Below are 13,941 nucleotides of genomic sequence, written 5' to 3' on the forward strand. Positions count from 1 at the left end.
AACTAAATCTGAAATAGGAAGGTTGTCCTGGTATGTGCTCCAATCTCTCTGAGGGCGCCACCGATGGAAGGCGAGTGTAAAACTACAGATTGCGGTGCAAGGTGAATGTCGTTTCGGTAATAATTTAATCCGAAAGGTCAAAAGCATGAGAGGGGAACATTTAAATGTCCTTCCCCTGGATTAGAGAGAAAATCAATCAGGGTTCTGGCTCCTGATGGTTAGTCAGTAATCTCTGCTGTAAAAAACTGCAAATCTAAACTAAATGGAAGGAATGGGTCACACGCTCCAAATGTTCTCTTTACAAATATTGACTGATTTGCAGTGTATTACCAGTATTTTCTGTTATTATCACTGCTGAAAAGTACCCGAGTGTGGATACGAGGGAGGGAGCACGATTTCACCTGTGGGGCCTGATCCTAAATCCATCTGTAAATAACACTTCATGATTTTGTTACACATAGTCCACCGACAAAATCTTTCCCCAGCGAGGGGAGGATTACATTTAGCTGTGAAGCTCCCTTCGGTCAAATAGCAAGCCAATATTCTCTCTAGTCTCATACGTAAATGAAAGTTGTTTTAAATTGTTTTTGTGCCGTGGGCACCGGAGAGGGGACCGGGGAGGGTTCCCACTGCCAGCAACAACCCTTGAGTAAAGTTGTGGGATTTTCTAAAGCAGGCAGCTAGGTCGATCCATTATTTATTTTTAGCTAGCATTAGGGAATGTGCCAATTTACTCCGGGCCAATTTATTCCTGCTGTAGCAGATGGATATGTTTTGAGTTGGTTGCCTAAAACACCCCACTTAAACCCGAGATAAAAGCACCTGAATCTGGACCGCATGTAGAACCGGTGCATTAATCAGCATCTTCCGAAAGGGAGAAAAGGGGGATCATTGGAAAAGAAAGTGGCATGGAAGGCCCCAAACAAAGAAAATCCAATAGTAAAGGAGATAATTTTTTGTTTTTTTTTAATAGAAGGTAAATGGGCTCTTAAGAGCGGTGGGCCAGAACAGTATATTATTGCTTTCCTATTGTGTTTTATAAAAATTGAGAAGTTTACAGTGGTGCTGCTAAGTGAGTTGTAAAGTTGTGTGCCTTTATATACAAAAACTCTCAGAACTTGCTGACACCTAAGCTACAGTCCCTTTCCCCCCCTTTTTCCTCCTGTAGGTTTTGATGGGGTTATTTTCAATCTTCTCCCCACTGTCATTTAAAAAGTACAACTATGAACTTACACGTGCTTCTCAAGCTTGAGCAGTGAATACGGCGAAGCAGTGGCTTTCATTTTGTGGTAATCTCTATCCTAGCATATTTTCCCGTTTTAAATTTACGGCCATTAAATGTTGGACACACAGAAGCATGTCAAAACTAACATAATTATAGCTGCAGAACAATACTCATGTAATGCGATACTTGTACATAACTCGCGTGTATTTGATCCCAAAGTGTCAGAATTCCTTGATTTGCACAATTAACAGTGACTGACACTGAAGTGTGCTTATATATTTTGTAATATCTTTGAGATGTCTGCAGTTAAAAATAAATCATTTTATTTCTAAAAACATCTACTGTCTTATTTGGTTTAATCAGTACTGTATTGAATAGATGAGTACATCATTTAATTGTAAAATCACTGTGACTTTCGATTTGCACCTTGAATGGAAAACTACTTCGAAACAGAGAAGACACGCAGGCTCCGAATCTGAATATGATTGACTTTATTATAGGAAATGAGTCGAAACATATCGAGGCAATAAGTTTTATCGATAGTTTTATTTTCTCTGAAAGTAATGTCTTGAAGCAAAGCAACATTCACATATTTTGCCAGTAAGGTAGGAAAGTGATTAAGGAGGACGAACTATCAAACGGGGTTCTCTTCTTCGTGGCTTGCAGTGAGGAGACGACGCAGCCTCTATCGCCCCATTTTCCCATGCCCTATGCCTCTTTAGACCAAATTCTCAAAGAGGTATGTGCATAGGAAAAAGGAACAACGAGTACAGGAGCAATTCCAAGAAGTCCTGTGCAGTCTGTGCAGTCCTGTAAGAAAATCAGTCACAAGCAGCATTATTCAACTGTAAGGTATATGGGCCAATCTTATCAAAATCATTACACTGAAAAATGAATAGGTCTGCACAGATATTTCGCACCGCTATATTTACTCTCGAAACAAATCGAAGCTTTTCTCAAATACAAATTAATCCATGTAAGTATATATAAAATACAAGCTCTATAATATCAAAGAAACTCGCTTATGAGGCGCATTATAAAAACATTGTGTTGGGATATCTTAAGTCCAAGTAATAGTACAAGTACCGCTATCATAAAGTTCCAGTTAACCATATCTGTTTCTTAAGTCTAGACATTAAACGTTACTGATGGCATGAAATTCATTAACGTTCAGCTATATAATTTTACATCGATATTATTCTATGTTAGGAATTATGTCCAACAATTCTTACTACAAAAGTACTACTCACCCTTCTTGCAGACAGAATACCGAGAAGCTGTCTCTCATCCACATTTATCCCATTTGAAAGACCTTGAGGGCTTATTTAACAACACAGTGTAACTGTTTTCGAATATGAAAAATCAGCAGCAGACTGCGGCCAAGGTCTCTGCTGCACCTGCAAGATTTTTTAGCACAAAGCTCTCGTTCAAACGGAATAGCACGTATCTATGGAATGGTCACGGAGGGGTTCTGATACGTATAATTGGAAAAGTATTAGCGAAAAAAAATGTACATTGTTAACATGATGTATTCTGTATTCAAAGAGATTGCTTTTATTATCATCTGTTGATACATCTTATGCGTCAATGCATCCAAGATGATGATATAATGGAGAACTCTTAGTTCCATGAGTTTACAGTAAGTTTCCGTCTTATCTCCCTGCCTCCCTTCCAACAGATATGACAGAGAGCAGGCATCAAGGACAGAGTACAAGGATTTTTACTGCTGTACAAGCAAATCTTGTGGATGCCAAGGACGAGACAATTGAGACTACGTGATTCAGGGATTATGTCCACATGATAAATCTATGAATGTAATTATATAGTGTTGTCGATTCGCAGTACTAACTTCTTGCTATTAGTCTTTTATATATATTAACATTGCGCCCTGTGCAACAGTTCAGATTTTTTTCCCTGCACATCGTTACATGAAACTCTTACTCGTCCTGGAATAGAAAATCAGCCTTTCTATACTTCTCAGTTTATAAATGTTAGGTGTCAGCTGTTGTTAACAGTGTGAAGAGATAAAGACCTTAACATGTGGAAAAATCAATAACTAGTTATCCAGGGCAGGTTTCTATGTGATTCAGTCATACAATGTCTTTCAGCTGCACTTTTGGAGGATCCTATAAGTTTTGTATCTGCTGTTCAACATGAAAAGTAAATATTAGTATTTTTGACATTGGTAACATCTAACAGATGCACGATGGGCCGAATGGCCTCTTTCTGTGCTGTATGGTTGGCAGACAAGAAGCAAAGAGTAGGAGTAAATGGGTACTTTTCAGAGTGACTAGTGGGGTACCGCAAGGTTCTGTGCTGGGGCCCCAGCTGTTTACATTGTACATTAATGATTTAGACGAGGGGATTAAATGTAGTATCTCCAAATTTGCAGATGACACTAAGTTGGGTGGCATTGTGAGCTGCGAGGAGGATGCTATGAGGCTGCAGAGTGACTTGGATAGGTTAGGTGAGTGGGCAAATGCATGGCAGATGAAGTATAATGTGGATAAATGTGAGGTTATCCACTTTGGTGGTAAAAACAGAGAGACAGACTATTATATGAATGGTGACAGATTAGGAAAAGGGGAGGTGCAATGAGACCTGGGTGTCATGGTACATCAGTTATTGAAGGTTGGCATGCAGGTACAGCAAGCGGTTAAGGAAACAAATGGCATGTTGGCCTTCACAGCGAGGGGATTTGAGTACAGGGGCAGGGAGGTGTTACTACAGTTGTACAGGGCCTTGGTGAGGCCACACCTGGAGTATTGTGTACAGTTTGGTCTCCTAACTTGAGGAAGGACATTCTTGCTATTGAGGGAGTGCAGTGAAGGTTCACCAGACTGATTCCTGGGATGGCAGGACTGACATATCAAGAAAGACTGGATCAACTACGCTTGTATTCACTGGAGTTCAGACGAATGAGAGGGGATCTCATAGAAACATTTAAAATTCTGACGTGTTTAGACAGGTTGGATGCAGGAAGAATGTTCCCAATGTTGGGGAAGTCCAGAACCAGGGGTCACAGTCTAAGGATAAGGGGTAAGCCATTTAGGACCGAGGTGAGGAGAAACTTCTTCACCCAGAGAGTGGAATTCTCTACCACAGAAAGTTGTTGAGGCCAATTCACTAAATATATTCAAAAAGGAGTTAGATTTAGTCCTTACTACTAGGGGGATCAAGGGGTATGGCGAGAAAGCAGGAATGGGGAATGGGGCACTGAAGTTACATGTTCAGCTATGAACTCATTGAATGGCGGTGCAGGCTCGAAGGACCGAAAGGCCTACTCCTGCACCTATTTTCTATGTTTCTCTGTTTCTATGTATTCTTCTATGGTTCAGAATCTTCCGCTTTAAAATCATCTTGATCTTCCTATTTACATATTGTCTCAATACATGAATATATTATGACTGTAAATTTCCCCTCGCCCCAATATCTGAAAGAAGGACAGGATTCATTCTTTATTTGGATTCTAATTTTTATGCTATCATTACATTGTCAGTACTTGCTCTGAGAGCTGTTTAAGTGGACTACCCCAGATTATGCTGTTCATTCTGAATTGATGAGCGAACAATGCTCGTGCAGACTTCAGTGCATGGTTAAAGCTTTGCTAATTGACAGCCAAATGCTAGAAAAGTGTGTAAATCCTGTCAACTTTTTACTAATATTAGAAACTTAAAGGTGGTCCAAAGGAGCACCTAGAAGTTTGAAAGTTAATCCACTTTGTACTGAGCCATGCAAACTAGAAAGTCCCAATTTGATTCCTGGTCTGGGGTGAATAATCAGGGCTAATTCTTGGCTGCTAAACTTTGCCTGAACTAAGGAGCAGAAAAATCAACTGCAGCCTCACGTCCTGATTGCTGTCCACTAACCCCCTGCTGGAAAGTGTATTTTTTTGTTTCAAGTGTGGCGAATTTCCCCCTTTCCCACAAAATCACACTTACTATTTAGACTCACATACAACAAGAGAGCCTATACTGCAGAACTATATCCCAGCAAGAATCAACATCTTTGGGAAAGGGTGGAGAAAATGGGAGTGTTATAAAATTAAGCTTTTAACAAGTTGGATTCACAGCATTTTTCCATTATTCTGCTGTTGGTATGAAACCTAAGCATGGCCTTATATCTCAAGTTGAAACTTGTATGTAGGCTTACTTAACTTGAGTTATATGGCATATTTTGCCTCTGAGGCCATGATGCTTTGCAGTGATGCAAAATTTGCAGTATATAAGCGCCCTATAAAAATACGAGTCCTAGTGATGGCCAAATTAATGCAGAGCTGATCATGCTCGATTTCCTGAGGTTGGCCTAATTAAATATTCATTGAGGTCCCAGCCTGGATTGGGCCTGCCATTATGAGCCTGTTGGCAATGGGGTGATTGGGTGGAGGGGGTCATGAAATTGTGTGGGACTGGAGCTCTTAAAGGGGCTGTGAATTTCTTGCAGGTCAGTGTGGAAATCGCTGGCCAGAAAGTTTTTGTTGCGCAACCCTACAGATAATTGGAGAATATTACAGGAAATCTTCCTTTACTGATGTCGTATTGGAGGTGACTGCAAGAAGTGAGATTGCCTTGTTTGATTCACCAGTGCTTAATACCCAAAGGACAAGGGAGCAGATGAGGGGAAAGTCTTATAATCTCAGGAAGCCTGCCAAAGTTAAACGAGGCAGCCTTTATATGAACCAGACGGACAAAATATCCATTGCCACAAAAGTTCTCTCTTTATGGCTCAAGCTGCATGCTAACTCCTTAGAAAGCATTGCAGGTCTTTCAAAGATTTACATGTAAACCTATACTACAGCATAGCACATTTTATTACTGCCACTTAAAACTGGAACGACTGTCACATTTTCACTGGGAAAGATGCACGTACAAAGCAAACTTACAACAGAATCTAGCTACATGTTCATTTACTCACAAAGGCTGGGATACAGAGTAGACACTTCCATGTCATTCTGTACTCTTCAAGTTTCCAGCATCTTAATGCTACTTCTCTGCATGCAGGATAAATACTGTATAAATGATATGAACCAAATCTGAACAGAAAGAGAGTTCTGTAACTTATCTCTTATAAGACATAAGAGTCATATGTCTCTTCACATAGGCCATTCTGAACAACCTAAGTTTGGAGAACATTGAAGGAAGTGGGCCAGTGTGAAGCTGAGGGCTAGAACCACTCTTGTCCAGTTACTCTTTACGCCTCACTCACTAACATGACACAAAATGTAAGCATTGTTTTGAAGAGATGTCTTGAATTCAGCAATCTAACAAATGTTACTGCTCCGCTTCTATCTCCAAAAAACAGCCCAACCTACCCAGATGAGCAACTCAGTATCTCACAGAGAGTGTCAAGTATTATACCTACAGCGAACACCAACGCAGGTACATCCAGCCTAGGGAATTCAGATAGTCAGTTTGAGAAGGGTGCAATGAGTGAATCCCAGAGTGTGAATGTGCAGGTTGGTGCCAGAGGAGGAGCCCTGGAATTTGGACCCCATGGGACATTCAGTTAACAGATGGATACTATCTGAGTGCTTGCTGTCATTAGAGAGTATGCCAAATATCCTGCAAGATCTGTGCAGGTGTGCACAACCACTTATCTGGATGAAGTCCACCATAGAGCATTTGATCACTTCAGGGCCATCTGTAACTGAGTTGGTTGAGACAGAGGTCTTTTTCACAGTGCAGAATCTCTCGTGAGTATTCACACTGCTACTATTGAGGTCTTGGGGCCCCAAACTTCTAATGGCTGCCCTGTTTGGCTTTAACACACTTGGGGTATGGATAAAGGAAGTAATTTTGCAGGCTTCACTGCCCTCTTAGCTGCTGAGGCAGTGCAGACCAGCAGGAACATGGCCACAGCAGGTATGGATGAGGTTGCTGTCTCTCAGGACAATGCTGCATTTAGCTTCTCCAGCCACTACCACAAAAGTGAAGATTCATGTCAGAAAGTGGTCAGACGCTGCCAGCCACTGCTGCATTGGATATGCTGACAACCGTTGAAGGGCAATTATATTACGCAGCGAAGGAGGCAAAGGGCTATCCCAATCTCAAGAGGCCTCTACTGTCACCCATCTCACTTACATCAACCACTGAGTGAGTACCTAGAGAGAGCACAAAACTAGGCAATACAGTACACAAAACATACACTGTAAGAGGAAAGCCTCAGATCAAAAACGCTAGCGATATACACTCATCACTTTTAGGGAATTAAATTGTGTTCCACTTTATTTCAACAGTGTTCAAAAAGCTTTCTACATATGGTGTACCAGATGGTATTAACAGATCAAAGGATTGACATCAATTGAGCTGATTTGCTGTAGAGGACAATGGTGATGAAAATTAATTGGGCTCTTAGCTGAAGGTCTTGTCTGTAGGAATTTGATAGTGTAAGACATTTGCTGTCTGCAAAGGTATTTCAGTGGGGATATCTTCTAGCTCATCACCGTGGCCTTTGATTGCTCATGGGCCTCCTTCTCTTTACCGACTCCATTGTTAGGCTTTCCTGGATGGCAAAACTTTATAGTATGCAGTAAATTGTGATAATCTCCACCACATTGGCAGGGCTATTCTCACATTTCAGGATTTTTTTCACGATTTTTCCATAGAAAAGAATTGAGAAAAAGAGCTACTTTTAAATGTGGGAGTTTACAGAAAAGTTTAATTTACACAAGTTAAAAAACACACAGAGTTGACAAGTGGTTATTAATATGTGAATAGAAGTTGTTTTCTCCAAAGATTGTAAACAATAAGCAGTTCATTAGTCTGTCTTGGTAATTGCTAAAAACCTTTCATTCATTATGTTGGGGAGTTTAGGACTAAGGCGCTCAGCAGGAGTTGTCTGGGATAGGCCCTCTCCTCTGGTATTGAACAGGAGGAGAAAAAAAAAATAGAGACAGAGACACAGGCAGTTGGTCAAGTTTTGGAAACTGAAAGCTGTGAGGACCAGCTTTGACCAGGCTCACCAGCAAAATGCAGGAGTTAGGAATTATTTGTTTCAATCAAGTAAGATGATCTGTTGAAATGCATTCATTATTTTGTATTATTACGCAATGACAAGTTATGTGTCGGGCCACATGAGTGCCATTAATAATTCATTGGAGTTTTGTGAATTCTGTCATGTGGAAACATTGCAAGGCATTTTTATTCTGTTGCCAGTTTTCCATGGAGAAATAAGGAAAGAGTTTGCTCTGTTTAGCAATGCATTAGAAACCCTCTCTGCATCTTTGCAATACAGGTTGAGGTTTGTTGCAAACAATGCCTGTGGTTTCTTGGAATGAGCCTGAAGTATAAGGACAAGGTTTTTTGCATTCTCGTCACAAACCCACAGTTTTCTGCATTTACTTTATTGGGCAAAAGCCACAGATGAGCAGAAACAGATAACTCCAAAGGTTCAGGGCGGTGGTGAACTTGATTGCCTTGACACTGCTGCCCGTGTGGTGGGCGGTGTCCGCAAGCCAGAACTCAGTCATTGCCAACCCGGTGAGGCAGAGCTTGCCGCAGATTTCCTCAGGCATTCCTAGGGAGGTATACCTCGGTCTCTAGAAGATGGTGGTAAGGTAGATAAACATAACCCAACTCTGATGTAATCTGCTTTGCACCCCTCCCTTTCATCCTATTAATCATCCTCCAAAAGACACAGAATAAAGGAATACCCCAAAGAATTCTCATACTCTGGTATTTAATTGGACCAATGAAAATGACTGCTGCCAAAAATTAAAGCCAAAAAATGAAAATTACAGAAAGTACTGAGAAATCAGAAGTCCACTGTTAAAAGCCCATTTACAGTAGTGATCATGGGACAAATCTAGCAGTCACTTCTAATCTATTCCAGAACTGGCATAACCCTCATTGTCCATCAGACATGGTCAACTGCAGTTCATCATGAGAAAATTGGTGAATCGATTATTGTGCTTTTTTTTTGCAATGGAGCTAATTGACCTCTTTACAAGCAAACTATAATAAGCTTACATTTGTTCAATAGGTTTGCTTAGACTTTTGTTTTTATAGAACATATTAGATTTATTTTCTACTATTTGAAAATTTCTCCTGCCAATATTCATCTCCCAAGAATAAACTATTTTTTTTGGCCTATAATTTCCTGCCAAAATAGCAGTGAGGCTAATGGCGCTCTCCGGCTTTTATGTGCAAATGCTACAGCAACTACAGGCAAGGGTAGATGCGTGGCTAAACTCGGAAGTCCAAAAGTTGCTGTTCAAGTTGTGCCTCTCCTCCATTAACTTCTTGAAAAAAGCATTTCACTGTCTGGTTCACCATTGAAATGCCTTGAATGGCGTGAAGTTGCTATATTTGCATGGTAGATAAAACCTAAACTCGCCACAGAAAGTTAAGTTTTGTCCATTTCAATCTAAGTACAATTTTAATGACATGATCAGTGATAATTATTGCCATTTGACCTCTCTGGCATTGAAAATTAACTACTATAAATGTGGAATCTCATTCCTTCAAGTTTTAATTGTTGTTGGAGATGTTAATTATTTAAAATTGTCCATCCCTAATTGCCCTTGAGAAGGTGGTGGTGAGCCACCTTCTTCAGCTTTTGCAGTCTCTAAGGTGAAGGTACTCCCACAGTGCTGTTAGAGAGGAAGTTCCAGGATTTTGACCCAGCGATGATGAAGGAATGACAATATATTTCCAAGTCACGATAATGTGTGACTTGGAGGTGATGGTATTCCCATGCACCTGCTGCCCTTGTCCTTCTAGGTGGTAGAGGTCGTGGGTTTGGGTGCTGCTGTCGAAGATGTCTTGGTGAGTTTCTGCAGTGCATCTTGTAAATGGTAGATCCTTCAGCCAAGATACGCTGGCGGCGAAGGGAGTGAATATTTAAGGTGATGGATAGGGTGCCAATCAAGCATGCTGCTCTATCAATGACTATCTCCAACAAGCAAGAGTCTAACAACATTTCCTTGACATTCAATGGCATTACTTTCACCAAATCCCTCACTATCAGCATCCTGGGGGGTCATCATTGACCAGAAACGTAACTGGATCAGCCACATAAATACTGTGGCAACAAGAGCAGGTCAGAGGCTGGGTGTTCTGCAGCAAGTTTGTCACCTCCTGACTCCCCAAAGCCTTTCCACCATTTACAAGGCACAAGTCAGGAATGTGATGGAATTCTCTTCACTTGCCTGAATGAGTGCAGTTCCAAGAACACTCAATATGCGCAACAGCATCCAGGACAGAGCAACCTGCAAGTTACCCTCCAGGTTATACATCTTCCTGACTTGGAAGTATATTGCCATTCCTTTATCGTTGCTTGGTCAAAATCCTGGAATTACCTCCCCTAACAACACTGTGGGAGTTCCATCGCCACACAGGCTGCAGTGGTTCAAGAAGGCAGCTCATCACCACCTTCTCAAGGGCAATAAGGGATGGGCAATAAATTCTGGCCTTGCCAACAACGCCCACATCCCATGAACGAATAATTAAAAAAAAGCCTAAGCCTGAATGTTGTCCAGGTCTTGCAGCATGCAGGCTTGGACTACTTCATTATCTGAGGAGTTGCGAATGAAACTGAACATCGTGCAGTCATCAGCAAACATCCCCACTTTTGACCTTACGATGGAGGGGAGATCATTGATGAAGCAGCTGAAGATGGTTGGGCTTGGGACTGCTCTAATTTGACATTGAATCCACTCTAATGTGCACTTCCTTCTCAGTCCTTGTGCTGTTTATTTCACAACCCTTCAATCTTATTAGCTAAGGATATAGACATTTGCTTGCCTTATTCACTCAGATCCCAGACGCCTGGTTTCCCTTGCTGCGGCATTATCAGCTCCCACTTTTAGCAACTTTCTACGCAAGAAAATTAAAAGCCTAAACATGCAAAGGTACGTCTAACTAATGGCAGACACCATTAGATGCCTTGCTACAGCAAATTATGGCCAATATGTTTTGAAAATTGGGAACAACTGGTACTGCTACCATTTACACAGAAATTCATATACTCACTGTTTTCTACATTTACTCAAATCTGCAGGATTCAGAGCTGGCAGCTTATACACTGAAAAGATCAACAGCCACCACTAGATGAAAATGGCACACCATAAAGACAATCAACCTGGTGTGATGTGCCTTCATCTCAGCTGTCTTTTGTGTGTTACATCAAACATTCTAAACCGAGAAAGCATTTGTCCCCAGTTTCAGGTTTGTTTTTCATTCAGGCTGTAATTTGCCCAATTAAAGGCCCAACACTGAATGAGAATCTCTCTGTGCTAAGCATATTTCATGGATGTTGAATTAAATGATGTGAAAAATAACCCAGTAAAGGTCTTAATGATGATGCAGAAGAAAACGGCGGTCATAAAAAGTCATTGAAATGTATACCCATGGATCATGTTTCTGAACAGCCATGGAAGCTTGCTTAATAATAATAATATTCAGACAGTCCTTGGCAGTGTTATCAGTGAGTAGCTGTTTTTCACCATGTATACCACATTTAGTGTGAGGCTTACTCCCCGAAGCCTCGGACAAACTGTGTTGTGCTTCATCTAGCTGACAGTTTTTATTGGTTTAGGTAAGCTGAGAGCTTTATTTGTTCTGAATTAAGAACTTGTCACTGCAATATAATTTTATTGACCTAAAATGGCTGATTCACAGCACAAGACAACAACAAAATGAAAAATACAGAAAATAGCAGCAATCTATTGGAAAATGGATCCCTGAAACAGCATGCATTAATGTGTGACATAGGGAAGGCCTTAATCCCTCATTATACACATCTTTGACAGCAGTATTGGGTGTATTTTTGTAAAACTGCTTTCAAGAGTTCAGTCATTCCTCTGTTGCCATGAATATAGTAGCATAAATAGAGAGCAGAAATTCCAATAGAGAACCAGTGAAACCAAAGAGGCCTGTTTCTGTCACCTTTAGTGGGACCTACCCAAGTTGATTGTTTTCATCCTTTAAATGGGCCTAAGCATGGGACCGATCTCTGTCGATAGTACACTTCATGCACATTTCTGGTTGGGGGGGCGGGGGGCAGAATTGCTCCTGATGGAAGCAGATGGGAGCTTAATTCCAATATGTTGAAGGCGTGGTCATTTAGCCTTCCACACAATTTCCTGCCGTTTACCCTGGATTTGCACTGTTTTGTCAGTTCACCCCTTTACGAGGGACATCAAGGATTGCAAGGTATGTGGTGGATACAGAAGTGATTTAAAATGACAGGACACACGAGTGGATTTGACGGAAGCTTTATAAGCCTTTTTATGCTGGACTTAGGGTTGGCAACTCTGGATGGACGTATTCCTGGAGGTTTCATCACATGACCTCCCACCTCCAACCACCCCGGCCAGTCAAGCAGCCTTTATTTTTATAACTAATAAATAGAAGTGTTCAAATAAAATGAGAAAAAACACACCATTTTTTTTAAATACCTGTGATTTTTCTCTCAGACTGCTCACAGTGTCCAGGAGATTAATTTTGGAGGGTTGGCATCCCTAGCTCGGCTTCACTGAGTTTTTAGTTGATGATTTGAAGTTGGTGAAAAGATTTTGTGCCACAGGTTTTGGCACTGACATATTTTAAGATGAGACTATGAATCAGGACAATAATTTTCCTTGTGGGAATCCTGCTTTTTTAGTTTACTTGAGAAACATAGGAATTGCTAGAATTGCTAGTTCACTTTCCACCATGCTGGTAGTCACATGATACAATGATAATGGAGTTGTTAAATAATCATGGCAATCAATCTCTATCAATTAGTCTACAACAGATCCGGACATGAGGTGAGTAAAATCCCCAGTGGTGGAAACCTTTGAGAATCATAGGTTCAAAGTCATCTATTCCTCCCAAGCATGCTACGCTTACCAGATGTCATGTTTCAAATGACTTGTATGCTGTATCCCAAAATATTATTTTCTGAAAGAAATCTATTCAGTTTGCTTGAATCAACACTATATGCTTCCACCATCTACCTAGGAAGCCTGCTTCAAAGATTAACTAATTGAAATAATGGCCCAGAAATCCTGGGTCCGTACAGAGTGTGTACGGACCTGGGAAGGCATCGCAAAAGCTTGTTTTCAGCGCGCAATGTGCATGTGCTGAAACACGGCTTTTCCAATCTGTCAAGCTCCAGCTTGACAGATCCTCTGCATCTTGGGAGCGAGGACATTTGCAAGGGCAAGATTGAGATATTTACCCATATCTTGCCCAGCAAATGTCCTGAAAACTCTTGCGCCTGATAAAAACAGGTGCATAGCCTACTTTTACAGGCGTAAGAGTTTTAAAACACACAAAAACACAATAAAATAGAATTTAATAAACACATTTTATAGTTAAAAACCCTCCCTACTATGGTAAGTTTATTTAAACCATAATTTAAAAAACTTTTAAAATAATTGGAAACATATATATTTTTTTATAAGACATAAATAACTTTAATTTAAATTAATGTTAAATATGTGTAACTGAATTCTGTCTCTCAGTTTGTGTACTTGCTGTATCTATCTGTTTGTAACATTATTCACTTGGTTGCTCTGGAAGTGTTTCTCTATTTCGAATATATTTCAGAATTCAACATGCAGTTTACATGCAGTTACGCATTCAGGCAAAGTGGCATTTGCAGGAGCAACTATTGATAGAATGGGGGCGAAATGTGTCTTGCGTGGTAGAGCCAAATCAGCAGCTTGTCTTATACTCTGCCCGAAGTTAATGGAAAAGAAAATGTGGAGTGTAAAGCAGTCTGCTAATTTG

At 40.6% G+C, this 13,941-nt stretch overlaps 1 long non-coding RNA gene across 1 annotated transcript; it reads right to left on the reverse strand.

Annotated features, from left to right (window-relative positions):
- Positions 1 to 1,699: 1,699 nt before the first annotated feature.
- LOC139259545 (uncharacterized) lies at positions 1,700 to 2,742 on the reverse strand. The gene is made up of 2 exons (XR_011592593.1): positions 2,476 to 2,742; positions 1,700 to 2,035 (listed from the first exon to the last, which is right to left on the reverse strand). It is a non-coding gene; the product is annotated as an uncharacterized lncRNA (long non-coding RNA).
- Positions 2,743 to 13,941: the final 11,199 nt, after the last annotated feature.

Source organism: Pristiophorus japonicus, chromosome 3, assembly GCF_044704955.1.
Source record: "Pristiophorus japonicus isolate sPriJap1 chromosome 3, sPriJap1.hap1, whole genome shotgun sequence".
In the NCBI taxonomy this organism is placed as follows: Eukaryota; Metazoa; Chordata; class Chondrichthyes; family Pristiophoridae; genus Pristiophorus; species Pristiophorus japonicus.